Consider the following 23,113-nt stretch of genomic DNA (forward strand, 5'->3'; position numbering starts at 1 on the left):
ACCACCTCACCTGCTTCTTTGGGGAAGGAGAGGGACAGGGATTTCAACCTTTGGCAAAACCCATCAGGGAACATCCAGTGGTTTGGGAATCAGTTTGTTTCTGTTGGGGGGATGAGGAGGAGGAGGGAACAGCAGGACCCTAAAGTCCCAAGTGAAAAGGAAAGAAAAAAGTACAAACAATGAAATCACTACAAATGCCCCAAAGATGGTGAACATTTGTCTGCATTCATAGCCCTCTGCCTCCCTGAATGGTTGATTTACTAATACTTTGCTCAGTGTGCTTGTAGCCATTTCTGATTAAGGTGCAGGTTTATGCTCACTCTGAGCCATACTTTCAGCTCAGGAGGAGGAGGAGGAAGGAGGCAGTGTCAGATGATCAACAGCCACTAAGTCAGGTGGAAGATTTCCAAATCAGTTCTCTCTCTGGTTGGTGGAGGATGTGATTCTCCAGGCATCATTGCTGAATCAACAAGGGCACATATCTGAAATGAAATAAAATGGTTTATGAACAGAGTGAAGGATTGTCCTCAGCTCTTGGTGTCCTGCAAGAGACTACAGGCTTGGGGAACTGTGGGAGCAGGCAGGAGAGCCTTTAGCTCATTGACCAGTCACAGAACTGGCAGGGTTGGAAGGGAGCTCAAAGCTCAGCCAGCCCCAACCCCCTGCCATGGGCAGGGACACCTCACACCACAGCAGGTTGCTCACAGCCACCTCCAGCCTGGCTGCAAACACCTCCAGGCAGGAGGCTTCCACCACCTCCCTGGGCAACCTATGCCAGGCTCTCACCACCCTCATGGGCAACAACTTCTTCCTCACAGCCAATCTCAAGCTCCCCACTTCTGGTTTTGCTCCATGCCCCCCAGTCCTGTCCCTCCCTGACACCCTCCAAAGTCCCTCCCCAGCTTTCTTGGAGCCTCCTGCAGATCCTGGAAGGCCACCAGAAGGTCTCCTGGGAGCCTTCTCCTCTCCAGCCTGCACAACCCCAACTCTCTCAGGCTGTCTCCAGAGCAGAGCAGCTCCAGCCCTCTGCTCCTCCTCCTGGCCCTGCTCTGGACACCTTCCAGCACCTCCAGATCCTTCCTGGCACAGAGGCTCCAGGACTGGCCCCAGAGCTGCAGCTGTGGTCTCAGCAGAGTGGAGCAGAGGGGCAGAATCCCCTCCCTGGCCCTGCTGGCCACACTGCTCTTGCTGCAGCCCAGGCTCTGCTTGGCTCTCTGGGCTGCAAGTGCTCCCTGCTGGCTCCTGCTGAGCTTCTCCTCCCCCAGCACCCCCAAGGCCTTTCCTCCAGGGCTGCTCTAAAGCCAGTCCCTGCCCAGCCTGTATCAGTGCCTGGGATTGCCCTGAGCCAGCTTCAGGACCTTGCACTTGGTCTTGTTGAACCTCATGAGGCTGTCATGGGCTTAGCTCTGCAGCCTGTCCAGGTCCCTCTGGGTGGATCCTTCCCTCCAGCTGCACCACACAGCTTGGTGTCATCAGCAAACTTGCTGAGGGTGCCTCAGTGCCGCTGTCCATGGCACCCACAAAGATGTTGAACAAGCCTGGTCCCAGGACTGATCCCTGAGGGACTCTGCTTGTCCCTGGCCTCCACTTGGATACAGATCCATGGACAGCCACAGTTTGGGTGCAGCCATCAAGCCAGCTCTGTATCCACTGAATGCTCCATCCATGGAATCCATCTTGCACCAGCCTGGAGACCAGGATGTGCTATGGGACAGTGTTGAAAGCTTTGCTCAGGTTCAGGTAAGTGATTGTCCCTGTATCCCTGCAAAGATTCCTGCTTCTCCATGCCTGCCTCCTTTTCTCTGGCAGAAGGGGATAGAGGAAGTTAAGTAACTGAGCTGCCTGCCACGTGTCCTGCTCTCGAGGTTTTAGTGTTAGACCTTCTGCTTAGTCAGGCTTCCTCAGGAATCACACAACCCCAGCAAGGAGGGGTTGGAAGGGACCTCTGGAGCTCACCCAGTCCAACCCCCCTGCCAAAGCAGGGCACCCACAGCAGCTTGCCCAGGAGCACAGTGCTCAGGGGGGGTTGGAATCTCTCCAGACAAGGAGACTCCACAACCTTTCTGGGCAGCCTGCTCCAGGCCTCCAGCACCCTCACAACAAAGAAGTTTCTCCTCCTGTTCAGATGGAACCTCCTGGGTTCCAGTTTGTGCCCCTTGCCCCTTGTGCTGTCCCTGGGCACCACTGAGCAGAGCCTGGCCCCAGCCTCTTGCCCCCCACAGCTCCTTCAGCTCTTGCTGAGCATTGCTCAGCTCCCCTCTGGGGCTGCTCTGCTCCAGGCTCTCAGCCCCAGGGCTTTCCTCCTCACAGAGCTGCTCCAGGCCCCTCAGCATCTTTGTAGTCTCCTCTGGACTCTCCAGTAGCTCTCTGTCTCTCTTGAACTGGGGAGCCCAGAACTGGCTGCATTCTTCCAGTTGTGGCCTGACTAGGGCAGGGTAGAGGGCAGGAGAACTTCCCTTGACCTGCTGGCCACACTCTTAATATAGCCCAGGATGCCACTGGCCTTCCTGACCAGAAGGGCACATCCTTGGCTGATGGGGAGCTTGTTCAGCAGCACTGCCAGCTCCTTCTCTGCAGAGCTGCTCTCCAGCAAGATGCAGAATTAACAGTTTCATAGTTTCATAGTTTCATTCAGGGTTGGAAGGGACCACAAGGATCATCCAGTTCCAACCCCCCTGCCATGGGCAGGGACACCCCACACTAGATCAGCCTGGCCACAGCCTCAGCCAGCCTGGCCTTAAACACCCCCAGGGATGGGGCCTTGACCACCTCCCTGGACAACCCATTCCAGGGCTTCACCACTCTCATGGGGAAGAACTTCCTCCTCCCCTCCAGCCTCAATCTCCCCACCTCCAGCTTCATTCCATTCCCCCTAGTCCTATCACTGCCTGAGATCCTGAGCAGTCCTTCCCCAGCCTTCCTGGAGCCCCCTTCAGATCCTGGAAGGCCACAATGAGGTCACCTGGGAGCCTTCTCTTCTCCAGACTGAACAGCCCCAACTCCTTCAGTCTGTCCTCACAGGAGAGGTGCTCCAGCCCTCTGCTCATCCTCCTGGCCCTTCTCTGGACACCTTCCAGCACCTCCACATCCCTCTTGTCACAGGGGCTCCAGAACTGGACACAGTAACTTTTTTTAAACACCCCCCAGTCTTTTTCCTCTTTCAGTGATGCAGCCCAAGGTCAGCTGTGATGTCGAGGTGATTGTTGCTACTCCCATAAAAGAATCCCTGGATATCTGGGGATTTAATCTGTATAATTGAAGGCTACCTGAAGGCTCTGGCTCAGAAGGATCATCTGTTGCTGGCTGAAGACATTGATACTAAACACCAAGAGGAAGCTCACTCCCTGGCAGGTCTGAGATACCATCACAAGCATCATGGACTGGGGTAATGAGCTACAGAGATTCTTAGATTCACAGAATGGGTTGGGTTGGAAAGGACCTTAAAGCTCATCCACTTCCAACCCCCCTGCCATGGGCCAGGGATACCTCCCACCCAGCCCAGGTTGCTCAAGGCCTCATCCAGCCTGGCCTTGAACACCTCCAGGGAGGAGACATCCACAACCTCCCTGAGCAACCTGTTCCAGTGTCTCACCACCTTCACTGGAAAGAATCTCTTCCTAATCTCCAGGCTGAATCAGCCCTCATCAAGCTTTACTCCATTCCCCCTTACCCTATCACAAGGTCTCCATCAGTCAAGGTGAAGGAGGGGAAAGCAGTGAGGCAGATGAAAACAAATGGAAAGAAGTTCCATGTGGGCTAGAAAGGTTCACATGTTGAGGCCCCATCCCTAGAGACATTCCAGGTCAAACCTGATGGGGCTCTGAGCAGCCTGGTCTAGTTGGATATGCCCCTGCTAACTGCAGTGGGCTTGGACACGTTGACTTTTGAGGGTCCCTTCACCACCTGGTGCATTCTGTGAAAGAACTTGGAGCATAGGCTTTGCCTTGACCCAAAGCTGACCTATGGAGAGGCTGTTTCCTTCAGCCATGTTAACTCACCTGCTTTGCTTCCAGAGTGCTTGATGCAGGCTTTGGAGACAAAAAGACACTTGGTGAGTCTTCCGTTTCAGGTGCTGGTTTTACAACCTAACACACAGAGAGTCCACCTTGCTCCTCGGCTTCCTCCCATGTCCTGTGGTCAGATCAAGTGATTTGCCACATGCTGAACCCTTTCCTGTCTCAGGGATGATGAAAGATGCTGGGATTCAAGTGGAGAGTGAGGCTGGAACGTGTCCAGAGAAGGGCCACAAGGATGAGCAGAGGGCTGGAGCTCCTCATTGGCACCCAGCTGACCTTCCCAGCTTCATCACTGTCCTCCTCATGTGACTCGAAGCAAGGCATTTCCCCTCCCTTCCCTCCCACCCATCATCTGATGCCTTCTCAGAACAGATGGGGATTTTTGGAGCTGGAGTCGTTGCTGTTTATGCCTTTGTACCAGAAACAGTTGCAGTGCCAGAGAACACAAATAGTAGTAACACAAATGGAAAGCAACCACGTGAGGGACAGAGGAAAGGGTTTTGGTGTCAGCACTGAAGGAGTGAAGATGCTTCAGAAGAATCAGAGGATGGCTTAGGCTGGAAGGGACCTCAGAGGACATCATCTAGTTCCAACCTCCCCTGCCAGGCACAGGGATGCCCTTGACTAGAACAGGTTGCCCAAGGCCTCATACAGCCTGGCCTGGAACACCTCTGGGCAGGAGGCAGCCACAGCCTCCCTGGGCAGCCTGTGCCAGACTCTCACCACCCTCAATACTGAAGAACTTCTTCCTCAGCTCCACTCTAACCCTGATCTGCCTCAGCTCCAAACCATTCCCCCTTGTCCTGTCACTGGACACCCTCAGGAGAAGTCTCTCTGCAGCCTTCCTGCAGGATCCCTTCAGGTCCTGCCAGGCAGCTCTGAGGCCCCCCTGGAGCCTTCTCCTCTGCAGGCTGCACAGCCCCAGCTCCCTCAGCCTGTGCTCACAGCAGAGCTGCTCCAGCCCTGGGATCATCTTTGTGGCCTCCTCTGGACTCTCTCCCTCAGCCCTGTGTCCTTCTCCTGCTGGGGAGACCAGAACTGGAGGCAGGATTTGAGGTGAGGTCTCAGCAGAGCCCAGGGGCAGAATCCCCTCTGCTGCCCTGCTGCCCACACTGCTCTGGCTGCAGCCCAGCACTCAGCTGCCTGCTGGGCTGCATGAAGGCACTGCTGGCTCCTGGGAGCTTCTCAGCAGCCAGCACCTCCAAGTCTCTTTCTTCAGGGCCATTCTCAACCCCCTCTGCACTCAGCCTGGATTTGTGCCTGGGGCTGGTCCAACTCAGCTGCAGGACCTTGCACCTTGCCTTGTTTGACCTCCTGCAGCTGGCACTGGCCCACTTCTCAAGCCTGTCAAGGTCCTTCTGGATGCCATCCCTGCCCTCAGGTAACTCCAGCACACCACATAGCTTGGCATCACCAGCAAACTCGCAGAGGGTGTCCTCAGTGCCACTGTTTATGTCACCAACAAAGATGTTAAACAGCACTGGACCCAGGACAGACCCCTGAGGAACTCCACCTGCCACCTGGACATCAAGTCATTGATCACAACTCTTTGGGTGCAAGTGAACTTCTCTTGACAGTCAGAAAAATGTCAGCTCCTTCTCCAGAGCTCCTGGGTGTTGTGTGGCAGGTGCAGGGTGCTCCTCCTCATCATCTCTTGGAGGTGTCCTCCTGGAGCACTGCAGGTTGCTTTGATTTCACAGAGGACCAGCTGGCTGTGGTTGGGTCAACAAGACTCTGTTGGAAGAAATTCCCCTAAAGCTTGTCCAGTTCTGGAGTTGCTTTGGTTGATTGATTTCCTTCTTTATTTCCTTCCCCACCTGGAGCACTGCATCCAGGTCTGGAGCAGATCTGTTCCAGGAAGGACCTGGAGGTGCTGGAAGGGGTCCAGAGAAGGGCCAGGAGGAGGAGCAGAGGGCTGGAGCTGCTCTGCTCTGGAGACAGCCTGAAAGAGTTGGGGTTGTGCAGGCTGGAGAGGAGAAGGCTCCCAGAAGACCTTCTGGTGGCCTTCCAGAACCTGAAGGGGGCTGCAAGAAAGCTGGGGAGGGACTTGTGAGGGTGTCAGGGAGGGACTGGGGGGGATGGAGCAAAATTAGAAGTGGGGAGGTTGAGATTGGATGTCAGGAAGAAGTTGTTCCCCCTGAGGGTGGTGAGAGCCTGGCACAGGTTGCCCAGGGAGGTGGTGGAAGCCTCCTGCCTGGAGGTGTTTGCAGCCAGGCTGGAGGTGGCTGTGAGCAAGCTGCTGTGGTGTGAGGTGTCCCTGGGCATGGCAGGGGGTTGGGGCTGGCTGAGCCTTGAGCTCCATTCCAGCCCTGACAGTTCTGTGGTTCTGTGATTATTTTAGTTTCCTCAAGTGTGCCAATGCTGAGACAAACAAAGCAAATGGCTCTTTGAGCACTGAGGCTTCTGAAGCTTCCCTGTCCGTTTGTGGTCACCTTGCTCAAGTCTGATGGCTGCTCACCTGTGACAGCCAACAGAAGGTTGTCCTCCAAATGTGGCAATGGCTTAGTGGTAGTGGTGGCATTGTGAGCTTGAGGCAAGAAGTTGGGCTTGGTGATCTCAAAGACCTCTCTTCCAAGCTCAACAGATCTATGGTTCTGTTATTCTATAATGACAACCAGGAGAGGACAGGCAGTGATAGTTGCCACTTAATACCATAGTTATCACTTAATAGTTACCTATTATCACTTAATATTGACTTATTGTCACTTAATATTTAGTGGTTTACTTAATGGATATTTTATTATGTTGAAGCACAAGGCTGCCCAGGGGGGTGGTGGAGTCCCCATGCCTGGAGGTGTCCATCCAACCTGTGGCCATGGCACTTTGGGGCATGGTGGTGTCGGGCTGGTGGTTGGACTGGATGAGCTCGGAGGGCTTTTCCAGCTGAAACAGATTCTGTGGTTCCATGAGACAATACATGGGCCATACATTTCATGTGAGGAATGTCTGGGCTGGGTGACAAGATTCTCCTACTTCAAGCTCTTCTCATTTTTGAGGTTTGAAAGCTGATAAGACTGATCCAGGACAGGGTTTTGATAAGGCTGACTGCTTAAAAACCCCTTGAACGTGAGTAAGTGGTGGAGGTTTTCCTTTCCTTCCTTTTCCTTTCCCTTTTTTTCCTTTTCCTTTTCCTTTTCAGAGCCTAAAAAATGTACTTCTGGATTGTAGAGTAACTCAGAGTAACTGAGTTCAGTAATAGATGCTGAGGGGCCTGGAGTATCTCTGCAAGGAGGAAAGGCTGAGAGCCCTGGGGCTGAGAGCCTGAAGAAGAGCAGCCCCAGAGGGGCTCTGAGCAATGCTCAGCAAGAGAGAAAGGACCTGTGGGGGGCTAGAGGCTGGGGCCAGGCTCTTGTCAGTGGTGCCCAGGGACAGGACACAAACTGCAATCCAGGAGGTTTCATCTGAACATGAGGAGAAAAGCATCCAGGTGGGCTTTGAAAGTCTCCAGAGAAGGAGACTCCACAACTTGCCTGGGCAGCCTGCTCCAGAGCTTGGGCAGCCTGCTCCAGGGCTTGGGCAGCCTGCTCCAGGGCTTGGGCAGCCTGCTCCAGGGCTTGGGCAGCCTCAGAGTAAAGAAGTTTCTCCTCATGCTTAGAGGGAACTTCCTGTGCTCAAGTTTATGCCCAATTGCTTTTAATTGTTTGATATTCCAGTGCCTGCCAATATTTGAGTCAGCATCACTGGGTGGATGCAAAAGCTGTGTCAAGCTGGTGGTTAGTGACATGGTTTAGTGGTGGACTTAGCAGTGCTGCATTAATGGTTTGGACTCAAGGACCTGAAAGGCCTTTTCCAACCTAAACACTTCTGTGCTTCTGTGCTGGCATCTCCTCGAGAGCAGATCAGGGCAGCAGCAGTGCTGGTGTCCCAACAGCCAGCCCCATGTCCCTTGTCAGAGCCAGGGTGTCTTGTGCTTGCAGAAATTCAGAGTGTTTCTCATCAGCCACTTCCCTCCAAACATTTCAGAGTCATTGTGACCAGAGGAACAAACTTCTGGGCACTGTTTGCTGTAGGCAAATCTCTTTATAAACAAACAAAAGCACAAAGCCATCGAATCAGAGAATGGGCTGGGCTGGAAGGGACCTTAAAGCTCATCCAGTTCCAAGCTCCCTGCCACGGGCAGGGACACCTCCCACCAGCCCAGGCTGCTCAAGGCCTCATCCAGCCTGGCCTTGAACAGCTCCAGGGAGGGGGCAGCCACCACCTCCCTGGGCAGCCTGTGCCAGTGTCTCCCCACCCTCTCTGGAAAGAATTTCTTCCTCATCTCCAGGCTGAATCTTCAGCTGGAGAAGAAAATAAAGAAGCTAAAAGGGGGAAAAGCTGGGTGGAAGCCTCCTCAAAAACATTTCAGAAGAGAAGCCAGGACAACCCTCTTCTATGCTGCCTGTAGCTTGATCAGTTGGGTTGCAGGTCATGCCCATTGCCCCTTGTCCTGTCACTGGGTGTAAGAGTCTGCCCCCAGCCTCTTGCCCCCCACAGCTCCTTCAGCTCTTGCTGAGCATTGCTCAGCTCCCCTCTGGGGCTGCTCTGCTCCAGGCTCTCAGCCCCAGGGCTCTCAGCCTTTGCTCCTCCCAGAGTGCCAGCTGGAGGAGTAAAGCCTGCCCCTTAGCTACACAAGTCCAGGGACAGGGCTTTTGTTTTCCTTCCATCTCTCTGTGGAATGGACCTCATCTTGGCAGGGGGGGTGAGTGGGGGGTGGGAGTTGGGTTTGCCTTTTGGCAGTTGTGGTCCTTTCAGCCTGGCCAGTGTGTCCTAGCAGGTCAGGCTGCTGTGATTTGTCTGCTCAACATTGCAGCCCCTTCAGTCAGAGGGAAATGAAGAACAAAGCTTCCTAATCCTGTCAGCATGGCACTGGAAAGCTCGAGAGGGGACTGAGAAGTGTGGATGGATTCGCCACAACATGAGTTAAAAAGTTGGCTGTTAGTAGAATGAACACAGTGGGTAAGGTAGAAACGAGTTCAGCCCCAGGACTCTTTCACCTCCAAGTGCCACCAGCAACCCTTGACTCCCACCTCAGACCCTTCTTGCCCCTTATTCTTGAAGTCTCCAGCAAAATGGATCCTGATAGACACAGCTTGCTTTGGAGGAGACTACCAGAATTCCAGCATGGTGAGGGCTGGAAAGGACCATCTGGAGTCCAACCCCTGCCAAAGCTTGCCCAGCAGCTTGCCCAGGAGCACAGTGCTCAGGGGGGGTTGGAAGCTCTCCAGACAAGGAGACTCCACCACCTCTCTGGGCAGCCTGCTCCAGGCCTCCAGCACCCTCACAACAAGGAAGTTTCTCCTCCTGTTCAGGTGGAACCTCCTGGGTTCCAGTTTGTGCCTCTTGCCCCTTGTCCTTTGTCACTGGGCATGAGAGTCTGGTCCCATCCTCTTGCCCCCCCCCCAGCTGTAGGTCTCAGGCACCCACACTCCTCTGTCCCCCATGCCATGCAGCCCAGCCACCTCTGCCAGCACTGCTGCCAGCTCTGAGCAACCCGAGGAGAGACAGTGAAGGTCAAAGCAGGATGGGGCTCTGGAGGGGAACCAGGCAGTGGCAGCTGTCAGCCTCCAAGTGCTTCCCCTGTTCCCTACCATCTCCTCCAGCCTCTCAGAGCTGCTGTGTGGGAGGAAAGAGCAGCACCAGCAGCTGGAGGAAGGTGGGAGGAGTGGGAGGAAGAAGAGGGAAAAGCACCTGGGGGCTGAGAGCCAGCCTGGCTGGCTGCTCCCTTTCACAGCCCCCACTGAGTAGCCAGAGGGGCTGAGGAACAGGTTGTGGTGTAAGCAGTGGCTGGTGGGGCAGTGCCCCAGCTTCCTTCACCCTTCCTGTGATCCTGCCTTTCTCCATGCCAGGAGAAGAGCCACTGCTAGCACTGGACCACTCCAGCACCATCATTGCCTTGTTCCCTGTACCTCCAAGTTAAGACTGGGTCATGAAGCAAAGGTGAGAAGTGAGAATTGCCTAAGGACAACATCATTATTGCCTCACCTCAGGACACCTTTGGGCTTGGACTGATGGGCTGTTCTACTAGAAGGAGGTAAGAATTGTCCCATTCCAGCACACCTCTCCTATCCCACAGACTCTCCTGCTGTCTTCTCTGGGGAATCCATGCAAGGAGAGGAGCTCGAAGCTCTGTACCCACCTGAGAGCCTCAGGTGTGCTGAGCTGCAGTCGTGCTCCATGTTCCCCTCCTCTGCTACCACCAGCTGGGTCCCCACTGCCAGAATGGTGTTCTTGAGGCCAGGGGTGGAGTTGGGTGCCAGCCTTGGCCCTGGGACAAGCTAGCAGATGGGTTTGTGCCCACACCCCTGAACCTCTGGAGCCTTCACAGTGCCCCCGTTGCCCACCCTCCAGCCGAACCGCTCGCCACTGCTTCACAGCACCTCTGCCTTTCGTCCCCCGGCTCTTCAGCTTGCATCTGGGGAGGGGGCAGTGTCGGCCGCCGGGGCAACACCGTAGTGAAGGTCACCATCGCTCCCTCCCAGTGCGCCCAGTTTGGGGTTTAACCGCAGCCTTGGGCAGCACCTTTCGTACTGCGGAGAGAAGGGGAGGTCGCATCGCCGGGGTGGGGAGGGGGGCACCGGCCCCTCTCCGGGAGGAGGCAGCGGGGGGGAGCCCGGGGCAGGGCCGGGCAGCAGCCGCCGTCCCCGCCGCTGCCGTCCCCGCCGCTGCCTGCAGGTGGCAGCCGGAGCCCGGCCTGAGAGCGGCGGCGGCGGCGGCGGCCAGCGCCCGGCGGGACCCGGCCTGCTGCGGGGGCGTGGGAGAGGCACGGAGCGGCGGGGGCGACGGCACCCCCAAAGCTCACCTCGTCCAGCCGTCCCCCCGCAGTCCGCAGGGACAGCTGCGGCAGCGGTTTGCCCCCAGCCACAAACAACCTCACCTGCAGTGCTTCCAGGGCTGGGACGTCCGCCACCTCTGTGGGCACGGGCTGGGGCCAGGGTCTCACCAGCCTCGGCAGAAATCTCTTCCTTCTATCCAGTGTAAAACTCCCTCTTTTAGGACGTCACCCCTCGTCCTGTCACAAGAGGCCCTGCTCAAAACTCTGTCCCCATCTTTAAGTATCTATCCCCCTTGGAGTCCTGAAAGGCCACCAGGAGGTCTCCCTGCAGCCTTCTCCTCTCCAGGCTGCACAACCCCAGCTCTCCCAGCCTGGCCTCCCAGCAGAGGGCTTCCAGCCCTGCCAGCACTGCTGCGGCCCCACTCCAACAGGTCCCTGTCTGGGCTGTGCTGAGGACTCCAAAGCTGGCCCCAGCACTGCAGCTGGGGGTGCAGCAGGGCAGAGGGGCAGAATCCCCTCCCTGCCCCTGCTGCCCACATGGCTGGGTCTGGGCTGTCCTTACAGGATGTCTCAGCAGCCTCCGGGGCTGGGTACAGGGTGGCTCATGAAGCATGGGGTGATGCTCACCACTGCAGCCACCATGCCCACAATGGAGCAGAAGGAGAGAGAGATGCAGTAGGGAAGCAGCAGTAGGGAAGCAGCAGCAGGGGGCTGGGGAGGGCAGCCCTTGCTCCCCTCTAGGACCGAGGGGCTGACACCTGTGGGGTCCCAGTGTCAGCTGTTGCATTTCAGGGGCAAGGAGCATGGCAGGGGGTGGGGGGGACAGCTCCAGGGAAACCTCCTGCCCTGGCTTCAGGGCTGGCCAGTCCCCCCAGGGACCCACTGCCTGAAAACCAGGATGCTTTAAGGTAGGGGCTGCAGGACCTGGAGTGCCAGGACCTGGAGTGCCAGGGGTGGTGCGGTGTTCCTGGCACTGCGTTTCGGAGGGGTTTCCCCACCTGGGGAAGCTCTGCCCCTCGGGAGATGTCTCTTGGTCTGGATTCTGCCAGGGGAAGCTCTGCCCCTCGGGAGATGCCTCCTGGCCACCCTTCCCAGCCCCCCTGCCGCGCTGCTCTGTGCAGCCTCACGCCGGGCTGGGCTGCATTCTACAGTTCCCTCCTCGCCTTTTCACCGTGGGTTGTTACTTTGTCCCCAAATCTGAGTCACGACTGGGCTAATCTATCCATATTCCATGAATTTCATGATCTTTCCGTCGGACCTGACTCTCCTCAGCTCCTTTGGCAGGTTGGTCCCTCACCTCTGCATGCCCTCCAGCTTCTCCCTCCCCAGAGCTATTTGCAGGGAGTTCCCTGCTCACCTTTTCTGCCTCTGGAGGAGACAGAGGCATCATTACCCAGCAACTGCATCGGGTCCTGAAATGTCTGTAATTCAGACCAGAAGCCACCTCGGGCTCTGTCAGCCTCCCAACCTTTCAGGCTGGATTCCTGGGTGGAGAAGGATGACACCACTTTTTCTTCCAAACTGATTGAAATTAGGGGCGGGGGAGGCGGGGGGGCGGGAGGAAGAAACCCAAGCCCCATAGTCAGGCTCAGGGCTGGGCTGGGCTCAGCACCTCGCAGTGAGACGTTGTGGCTATTCTGCTTTTCAGCTTTCGGTCACCGTTCCACTTTTGCCTCTTTGGAGACCTTGAGGGGGTAGAGCTGGTGCCCACCAACATCCCCCACCTCGAGTTCTGTCAGTGTTTGCTAACCCCTCGGGGAGTGAGCTGGAATTTGGCCCCCTGCAGGGTGTGGCAGAGGCACTGATAGGAGGCTGAAGGACACAAGGCATGGCCATGGCAGGGACTTGCCCTGCCCGTGATCTGTGGTGCGCTTTAATACCTTTAGGATATGAATGGCACTGCAGGCTAACAGGGCTCTCACTCTGCCCCCCATTTGCCAGCTTGAAAAGCTCTTACAAAATGTATTAACAGCACCACCACCACCACCCCCAAAAAAAAACCCAAACCCCAGAAATAAATAAATAAGAAGAAGGAAAAGAAAACAACCCAAACCCAAACACTGTTAAATGCAAAGAAACCAGGCAAAAAAAAAACACAACAAGGAACAAAAGCTCTCAATCCTAGCTGAGCACTGCACAGACAGGAACCTGCTCTGACGTACATGAGCACCCCATAGGGATTAACTCTCTCCTGCCCAACCGAGCCAGCCTTCTACTTTCTACTTTGCAGCACATTTTTTGGGGCTGGAAGCGTCGTCAGTCTGAGCCAGAGAGGGAGAGTTAAACAAGCACAGGCTGAGGACCTAGCTGCAGCTGCCTCTACCTGAAAGACAAAACAAACCCCCCACAACAAAGCACCCGCCAGCCCTGGGCCAGAATTTTTTCTGCCTGTATGACAGAGCCAAAGAAATTCCCCTCCTGCAGCAGACAGAAGGAAGAGGCAGCAGAAGTCTCAGGCAAAGCAAAAAGGAGAACCTCTTAGAGTCAGCCTCCCTTCTGCATGTTCACTACAAAGGGGAAATATTGCCTGTCCACTACCTACCAGTTCAGATCTTGCTTCCCTCACCTCTTAGCTGATGTTCCTAATGCCCTTTCCAGCTCCTGCTTCATGTATCCTGATGTTCCTAATGCCCTTTCCAGCTCCTGCTTCATGTAGCCTGATGTTCCTAATGCCCTTTCCAGCTCCTGCTTCGTTTACTGAGGTTCCTAAAGGCATCTCCATCTCCTGCTCGGCTTCTTCTGAGGTTCCTAAAGCCCTTTCCATCTCCTGCTTCATTTATCCTGAAGTTCCTAAAGCTCTTTTCACCTCCTGCTTTGTTTATTCTGAGGTTCCTAAGGCCCTTTCCAGCTCCTTCCTCATTTAGGCTCAGGTCCCCCCCCGCATCTAGGAGATAAATGGTGTTTATTAACCCCCTTGTACAAAAGCCCCAGGGTTGGGGGGGACACTTGTGTGAAGCCACCCTACAGCCAGTGCCTGGAGCAGAAATTAGGAGGTGGAATTCTCTTGTTTGACTTCAATATCAGGTTGCCTCCTGTTCTGAAACCTGCAGTACCAGACCACTGCAGTACTTAAGGTGCAAACAGCATCCTCCATTTTCGTGCCAGCTTTGGGCACCACATCAGGGGGGAGGGATGGGTAGCCCCCCGGCCTCCAGAGCCTTGCCTGCTTTTCTAGGAGCAAAGCTGGACTAGGAGATACATTGCTTTGGGCTAGCTGCATCAGCCTTCACTCCTGTGATGGAGCTGAGGAGGGGGTCACAGAGAAATGCCTTCCTCCAGGTCCTGTCTCACTGCATCTATCCCACCTTGAAGCAAAATGAGAAGATCTGGTACCACACTCCTATTCTATGGGGTGGCTTTGGGTTTGGGGGATTTTGCCCCTTGCATCTGTGAGCAGGTCAAAAGTGTCACCACAGAGCCTCCTGCACAGGGGTAGAGCCCTCAGAAGGTGTCAGCTGGGAGTATTGGGAGCAGTGCCCTGTGAGGAGAGGCTGAGAGCCCTGGGGCTGTTCAGTCTGCAGAGGGGAAGGCTGAGAGGGATCTGATCAATGGCTATCAATAGCTGAGGGCTGGGGGTCAGGAGGGAGGGGACAGGGACAGGCTCTGCTCAGCTGCACCCTGGGATAGGACAAGGGGCAGTGGATATAAACTCCAGCACAGGAGGTTCCAGCTCAACATGAGGAGGAACTTCTTCCCTGTGAGGGTCCCCGAGCCCTGGAGCAGGCTGCCCAGAGAGGTTGTGGAGTCTCCTTCTCTGGAGCCTTCCCAGCCCTGTCTGGATGTGTTCCTGTGTGACCTGTGCTGGATTCTCTGCTCCTGCTCTGGCAGGGGGGGTTGGACTGGATGATCTCTGGAGGTCCCTTCCAACCCCTCACATCCTCTGAGCCTGTGACTGGTCCCATTGCTATGACAACAGCTCAACAGCAAATGTTGAGGTCTCTTTGATTTCATGTCTGACTGGACACCACTAGCACCTTGGGGTGCCTGACTGGTATCTTCCCTGGGAGATATGTAGATATCAGCTCTCCCTTTCCCTAAGAACCAGTTGCCATGGCATAGCACAGGACCTGAGCAAGAGGCTCCATGGCATCTGAGACTCTTGTGCCAGAGGGAAGATCTTTGGAGACAGGTGGGTGATGACAGGTCCTGCCTCTTTGAGTTCCTCCTGGAATGAGATAGCACAAGGTTGACAATGCCCAGTTAGTGCAGCAGGGATGTGGTGTGAGACATTCAGGGGGTTACATGGTGTGAAACCAAGGTGGACCTCAAAAGTGAATTTCAAAGCATGCCAGCAAGCTTCTGGGCTTATCTTGGTTTGCTTTGGGCTTCTTGTCTTGGTGCCCTCCACACACCAGTGCAGTGTGAAAGTGTTGGGGGAAGCACCCGTAGGTGACATCCCATGGGCTTTTCTGAGCCTCTTGTCACCTCCTTGGCTGTGCCAAAGGCCCTTGCCCTCTGCAAGGATCAAGGAACCAGTGCAGAGTTTGAGAGACAAGTCTCTGACCTGACAGTGCTGGGTTAAGGCTTGGACCTGATGACTTTAGAGGCATTTTCCAACCCAAACAATTCTATGACAATCTTAAACCTCTCTTCCAACCAAAATGATTCTCTGATTCTATTGTGGCATGAGATGGGGGAGAAAAAGAGGGAGAAAGCAGCAGCTGCCACTCAGAATGCAAGGAAAAGCCCTGCTAATTCCAGGCTTGTCTTGCTCCAAAGCCACTGAGCAGTGAGAACTTCCCAGTGAAGATCAAGGAGATAGCATTCCTGGAAGGCTATGCAGAGAGACTTAAAGTCCCTTTACAGCTCCTAATGGCCTAACACTTCTCTACCTCTAGAAAGTCCAGCACAACTGGTTCTCATCAGGGTTTAATTGTCCCCAAACTTGGGCTGGAAACCTAAAGCCTTCCTCATCCACAGCCCTTCCTCTTCATGATGAGGACAGGAGCATCACAGCTCCTCTTCAGGGTCTTAAGCTAAACTCCCTTTGCCTTCCAGTGCTGCTCTTCTTCTTCTTCTATTTGCTAATTGTAAGCATGGAAACTTGATAGCCAGAGACCTCCTGCTAGAGCCTTACAGATCTCCAGATTACACTGCCATAATTAAATTGAGGAGAGCAGAGAGAAAGGAATTAATATTAAGAGGTGTGGGGGGGAAAATGAGACAAAGGAAGAGGACAACCACCTCACCCCCAGCAATCCAGTCCATGACAATGAGTTTCAATGTATGGTCACTTGAACCTATCTTTGTAAGGGGAGCATAGAACCACAGGGTTGGAAGGGAACTCAAGGCTCATCCAAGCCCCCTGCCACGGGCAGGGACACCTCACACCACAGCAGGTTGCTCACAGCCACATCCAGCCTGGCTGCAAACACCTCCAGGCAGGAGGCTTCCACCACCTCCCTGGGCAGCCTGTGCCAGGCTCTCACCACCCTCCTGGGCAGCAACTTCTTCCTCACAGCCAATCTCAATCTCCCCATTTGTAGTTTTGCTCTATGCCCCCCAGTCCTATCACTCCCTGACAGCCCAAAAAGTCCTTCACCAACTTTCTTGTGGCCCCCTTAAGATAGTGCAGAGTATGAATACAGCACCCAGCTGGCATGGTGTCACCGTCCCTAGAGGGATCTAGCAGCCTGCCTGGCCAGCTAGAGGCTTCTTGCCATCGAGGCCAATAGAAATCCTCATCCTGGTGCTGGGCTAAGAATCTTCCCTTGGAGCTGTCTTCCATTTTCTCTTCCTTCCCTCCTTTGGTTTCTGTGATCCCAAGAGAGCTTTCAGCAGAAAGTGGTAGCAGCTACCCGAGTCTCTTCACAGGATCACAGAATGCATCAGGTTGGAAGGCAACTGTTGAAGGTCATCTTCACAGAATTATAGAGTGGGTTGGGTTGGATGGGACCATCAAGTTCCCACCCCCCTGCAGGGAGCAGGGGCATCTTCAACTAGATCAGGTTGCTCAGGGCCCCATCAAGTTTGACTCTGAATGTCCCCAGGGATGAGGTCTCCACTGCCTCTCTGGGCAACCTCTTCCAGGGTTCCACCACTCTCATTGTGAAAAACTTCCTCCTGATGTCCAACCTAAGTCCTGCTCCAGTTCCAAACCACTGCCACTCATCCTATCACCACAAGTCCTTCTAAACAGCTCCCTTCCCACCCCCCCAGCCTTCCTGCAGGTCCCCTTCAGATACTGAAATGTAGCTATCAGGTCCCCCTGGAGCCTCCTCTTCTCCAGACTGAACAGCCCAAACTCTCCCAGCCTGTCTTCATGGGAGAGGTGCTCCAGCCCTCTGCTCACCTTCGTGACCTTCCTCTGGACCCAACCCATATCTCTCTGGTGTTGGGGGCCCCACAGCTGGACACAGTGCTCCAGCTGGGGTCTCAGCAGAGCAGAGTGGCAGAATCACCTCTGTCCACCTGCTCCCATAGCTCCCTTGCCCACAACTCCTCAGGTTCAACCTACACTTGCCTTCATGATTGTGGGTTAAGGGAGAAGCTGGTTGCTGCCTGCTAGGTTTAACAACCCACTTGCAGCCGTGCAGTCCCTTTGCTGTGGCATGACCACAGACCTCAGCCAGAACTATACACCTTCTCCCTTTGGTGACACGAGCTTGGCCAACGCTGAACAATTACTCTGCAGTGGAGAGAGGTCTTCTGTGACATGGAGGTTGTGGCATGCTAGATAATGGTGAAGAAGCCTTTTAAAAAGGCTGGACTGACATCTGTCAAAAATGATGCTGGTTACAGTGACTCTGCTCCAGCTAGCAGGGTAGATAAAATGAGCAGGTGGCCACCAGCTCTGCTGCTTTGGGAGTAGTTTCCACCACCACTAGCTTGATAAGGCAGCACAACTGAAACATCAAAAGGGGACAGGAGCTGCCTTTGCTCAGGGAAGAGAGCTCAAGGTAAATTAGTGTACTCCAGACCTCTGACTGTGTGGATAGAGGAATGTCACAAGTGGGCAGAGAGGAACCTCAGGGACTTCAACAAGGACAAGTGTAGAGTTCTGCATCTGGGGAGGAATCACCTCCTGCAGCAGTACAGGTGAGGGGGGACCTGCTGGGAAGCAGCTTTGCAAAGGAGGACCTGAGAGTGCTGGTGGACCACAAGGTTATCATATGCCAGCAATGTGCCCTTGTGGCCAAAAAGGCCAATGGTTTCTTGAGCTCATGGATAAAAGTGTGGCCAGCAGCTCGAGGGAGCTTCTCCTGCCTCTCTAATCTGCCCTGGTCAGGCCACAGGTGGAGGACTGGGGCTAGTTCTGGGCTCCCCAGCTCAAGGGAGACAGGGAACTACTGGAGAGAGTCCAGCAGAGGCTACAAAGCTGCTGAGGGGCCTGGAGCAGCTCTGGGAGGAGCAAAGGCTGAGAGCCCTGGGGCTGAGAGCCTGCAGCAGAGCAGCCCCAGAGGGGAGCTGAGCAATGCTCAGCAAGAGCTGAAGGACCTGTGGGGGTGAGAGGCTGGGGCCAGGCTTTTGTCAGCAGTGCCCAGGGACAGCACAAGGGGCAAAGGGCACAAAGTGGAACCCAGGAGGTTCCACCTGAACAGGAGGAGAAACTTCTTTGCTGTGAGGGTGCTGGAGGCCTGGAGCAGGCTGCCCAGAGAGGCTGTGGAGAGCTTCCAACCCCCCCTGGGCACTGTGCTCCTGGGCAAGCTGCTGTGGGTGCCCTGCTTTAGCAGGGTAGGTTGGATTGGATGATCTCCAGAGGTCCCTTTCTAATCACCACCATGCTGGGATTCTGTGGTTGAGTGAAATTCCAAAGGGAGAAGCTGCCTTTATCCCTGGGGAGGAAAGCCTGGAAGAAGGCAGTGTTTGTGTGGAGTGCCCAAGGGATGGTGAGAGCACAGGGCCAGCTCCATGGCTTGAGTTGCTGTCCCAGCCCCTCATCCACAAGAGATGGGTTTGTTTCCCTGGTGGCTCCAAATGGGAGTAAGACAGGAATTCCCAAACTAGTGAGGGAATTATGCAACCAGGAGACAACTGATCTCCTGTTTGTAGCACTGGGAAAGAGAGGAGGCCTCCCCCACATCTGAGCCGAGCAGACAGCGAGTGGGGTTCCCTCCATGGCAATCCCTCCACTGCTGCTCCTCCCAGTCCTGAACTCCTGTGGGGGGGGTGTGCACCAGGCAGAGGAATGAGGCTGCCAGCTGATTCACAGCACCACAGGATGTGAGTGGTTGGAAGGGACCTCCAGAGGTCTTCAGGTCCAAGCCCCTGCCAGAGCAGGAGCAGAGACTCCAGCACAGGTCCCACAGGAACACATCCAGACAGGGCTGGGAAGGCTCCAGAGAAGGAGACTCCACAACCTCTCTGGGCAGCCTGCTCCAGGGCTCTGGGAGCCTCACAGGGAAGAAGTTCCTCTGATATTGAGCTGGAACCTCCTGTGCTGCAGTTTATATCCATTGCCCCTTGTCCTGTCCCAGGATGCAACTGAGTAGAGCCTGTCCCTTCCCTCCTGAGCCCCAGCCCTCACATGTTTATAGGCATTGATCAGATTCCCTCTCAGCCTTCTCCTCTGCAGACTGAACAGCCCCAGGGCTCTCAGCCTCTCCTCCCCAGGCAGTGCTGCAGTCCCTTCAGCATCCTTGGAGCCCTCCCTTGGACTCTCTCCAGCAGATCCCTGTCCCTCCTGAGCTGGGGAGCCCAAAACTGGATGCTGCTCTCCAGTCAGAAGGTTCAGCTGAAGGCAGGTTTGAACTCCACACATGTTTAAAGGGAAGTTCTCAGCAAGTGAAGCAGAGTTGGCCTCAAATGTCCACCTCTAGTCACCCCTCTCCTTCTTGGGCAAAGGAGGCAGCTCGCTTCTGTCACCTCTCACTAGAGCTGTTTGGAAGAGCTTTAGGAGGGAAAAGCTCAAGTATGTAACCAACCCCCAGACAAAAACCCACCAAGATCTCTCACAAGCAGGCTTGACAGCTTGAGGTTCACCCCAGTGATCACAGCTCACAGGGTGTCAGGGGTTGGAAGGGACCTTTGAAGATCATCCAGTCCAACCCCCTGCCAGAGCAGGAGCAGAGAGTCCAGCACAGGTCACACAGCAGCACACCTAGATGGGTCTTGAAAGTCTCCAGAGAAGGAGACACCACAACCTCCCTGGGCAGCCTGCTCCAGTGCTCTGTGACCCTCACAGTGAAGAAGTTCCCAGTAGTGGTGAAGATAAAGCCCTTCCTGGCTTTGTCCTTTCCTGGTGGTGGGGTGCATGTGCGTGTAAGGCAAGAAGTCCTCTAACTGGGAGCTCCTCCATGGTCCCAAACTTCTCAGCATCTTCCATCACCTAACTGTCATTGTGGGGTTGGACTCTTCTCCCAGGCAATAGAGTGAGAGGAAATGGCCTCAAGTTGCACCTGGAGAGGTTTAGGTTGGACATCAGGAACAATTTCTTCCCCCAAAAGGTTGTCAAACCCTAGCCCAGGCTGCCCAGGGCAGTGGTGGAGTCCCCATCCCTGGAGGGGTTTCATAGCTGTGCAGATGTGGTGCTGAGGGACATGGTTTAGTGGTGAGCTGGCAGGACTGAGTTAATAGTTGGACTCCATGGTCTCTTCCAACCAAAACAATTCTATGACTGTACTCAGAGCTCAGAACCAGTTACAAGTCATTGACTAATCTCACCCCATGGCTTCCCCAGCACTGTCCTGCTAGGTGAAAAGCAAGAGAAACCTGAGGAGCATCTTCTTCCAGTGCTCTCCTACCTGCCAGGCCATGTCTGTTCTCTCTGTACACGAGTGTGAGGAGCCTTGGTGCCTGAATAGGTTTTGCCAGGAGGTGGAGGTGTGTTTGCATGTGTAGATCTCATCATTAAGTGCCTGCCATAGATGGTCAGGGCTACCTCCATCCTAAGAGTCCACGGAGAACAATGGCCAGCCAGGGAGCAGGGACAGAGCCCTGACCAGGAGGTGGGGATGGAGGACACCTTGTGGCTCCTCCAGAGTGGAATTCCCCAGTAGCACAGAAACATCTCACTGGGGAAGAGCTACAGTCCCCATAGTGAGGCTGGAGCCTCCTCTGCTCTCACCTCCCCAGGGGTGAGAGAGCTTTGGGCTAGGGCTGGCTCATCTTGAGGGGTCCAGGAGTGGGGACACCCCACCACCACCATGATGTGACTGTAGGCATCAGCTACCCTGACCCTCTGCCTACTTGGAGGGACCTAGAAGGCTGCTTGGGATGAGGTGGCCTGGGCCAGGGAGGGCAGCTCCAACTAGTCCATGTCTCTCCATGAGTGAGCAAGAGGAAAATTCCTGGGATTTCTGCTTCTGTAAAGCATTCTGCCTGTGAAACAGCCAAGCAGAAACATCTAGGAGAGGAAATATATATATATGTACATAAAACTGAAGGATCTTCTTGGTCACATGAAGGATGAGGTGGAGAAGCTGGCTTTGTGTCCTGGCAGTACCACAGACTCCTTGGGTGAGTCACCCAACCTTCACTTCCTCAGCTCCAGACTCCAAAGGGTTCTTTCCCTTTTGTCTTCATTCTTTTCCTGTTCCTCTCCTCTCCTCCCATGTGCAGCTTCTTGGGCAGCCTCTCTGTAGCAGGCATGTGTAGCTCCTGCAGATCTCTCTTGGGTTGTTTACCTCCTCCCACAACCTCAATGACAATTCACTATTCAGATCCCTGGGAGGAATACTGAGGACTGGGACAGGTTCCTTTGGGAAGGGGCAAGAGGGAGGTGGGAGTTGGGAGGGTAGGGAGGAAAGGGATTTGTCCAAATGCAGCAGTGCAGCCGCTGCCCTTTCCAAACCAGGCTGGAGCACCCCAGAACGAGGCAGTAAATGTCACCTTTTGGTGTGTCCAGCCCTGCTTTCAGCCATTCTGAGCTGAACCTTTTCCTGCTGGAGCAGGTTTTGTAGCCTCAATTAAATTAAAAAGAAACTAAAAAGAAAAGGAGGGGGGGAAAAAAAAAAAAAAGGAGAAACCCCCAAACTCAAACAGCCCCCTGGCAACATAACTCCTCTCCCCCTGCCTGAGTCCCTGCACCAGGGAGCTGTGAATAATCTCCTGGTGCAAACAGCGTGCACGCACACACACACACACACACACACCTCCTCACCACCCTCCATGTAAAAATAGCAACAAGAACCACAAACTTCAGGGTTAATCACTGCTTGATTTCAAAATATTTGCTCTGCTGCTGCCCTGTCCTTTATCTCTCAGGCCTCTATATGTCACTAAAGCAACATCCGACAGCCCCGCGCCAGCCTCTGCCTCCTCCCCTGCGCTCCACCATTATTAATGGAAACAATCTCCATCCCAGAGGATTTAAAAATATACCCTTTGCTAAATATAGGCAAAGCAGCCTCTGCTTAGCTACTACAGGGCAGAGGGAGAGGGGACCAAAATATTGACATCCACTGGGCGTGGATAATTTGTTTTGATTCCTGCTCTCCCCTATCTCCCCTCCTCCTGTGCCAACCTGTCCGTTCCCCGCACACCTTGGTGGCAAATCTCTTCTTATTTAGAGTCAGGAGATGTGCCTGCAGCTCCAAAAGGAGTCTCCTTTGTTTATTTTTCCAGCCTGTGTCCAAAGGGTGTCAATGAGAGTGGAGCTCATGCAGCTATTTATAGCCTCTCACCAGGCTGCACCTTGCCAGCAGCAGCAGAAGCCCCCCCACCCCATTCCCGGGGTTGGGGAAGATGTGATGGGGCAAGCCACGGGGCAGGGTCCTCTGGACTAGGAGAGGAGTGCAAGGGAGAGGCTGGAGGGCAAGGAGGGGCAGGGAGGGGAGAAGAGGAGGTTGGAAAAGCAGGGGCGTGGTGGAGAGGAGCAGAGGCACTTGGCAAGGGATGTCAGCTCAAAGCATCAAGGGGTGGAAGCTGGGGACCCCCAAGAGGTGGAAGCTGGGGAGCACCAAGGGGTGAATGCTGGGGAACACCAAGGGGTGGAAGCTGGGGAGCCCCAAGAGGTGGAAGCTGGGGACCACCAAGGGGTGGATGCTGGGAGCACCAAGGGGTGAATGCTGGGGAGCACCAAGGGGTAGAAGCTGGGAGCCCCAAGAGGTGGAAGCTGGGGAGCACCAAGGGGTGGATGCTGGGGAGCCCCAAGAGGTGGAAGCTGGGGAGCACCAAGGGGTGGATGCTGGGAACACCAAGGGGTGAATGCTGGGGAGCACCAAGGGGTGGAAGCTGGGAGCACCAAGAGGTGGAAGCTGGGAAACACCAAGGGGTGGAAACTCTGAAATCAAGGGGTGGATTCTGGGAACATCAAGGGGTGGAAGCTGGGGAGCATCAAAAATTGTTTGGGGAGAGAACCAGGGAGGGTGGTGGGAGGTAGATATTCCCTGGTTAGGATGGGAGCTTGGAGAGGAAGCATCTTGGGACTACCCTTGCCTGGGATCTGGGACTACTTGGGAGC

This window comes from Melanerpes formicivorus, unplaced genomic scaffold (genome assembly GCF_026170545.1).
Source record: "Melanerpes formicivorus ecotype bairdi unplaced genomic scaffold, bMelFor1.0.p_v2 SCAF_108, whole genome shotgun sequence".
NCBI classification, from domain to species: domain Eukaryota; kingdom Metazoa; phylum Chordata; class Aves; order Piciformes; family Picidae; genus Melanerpes; species Melanerpes formicivorus.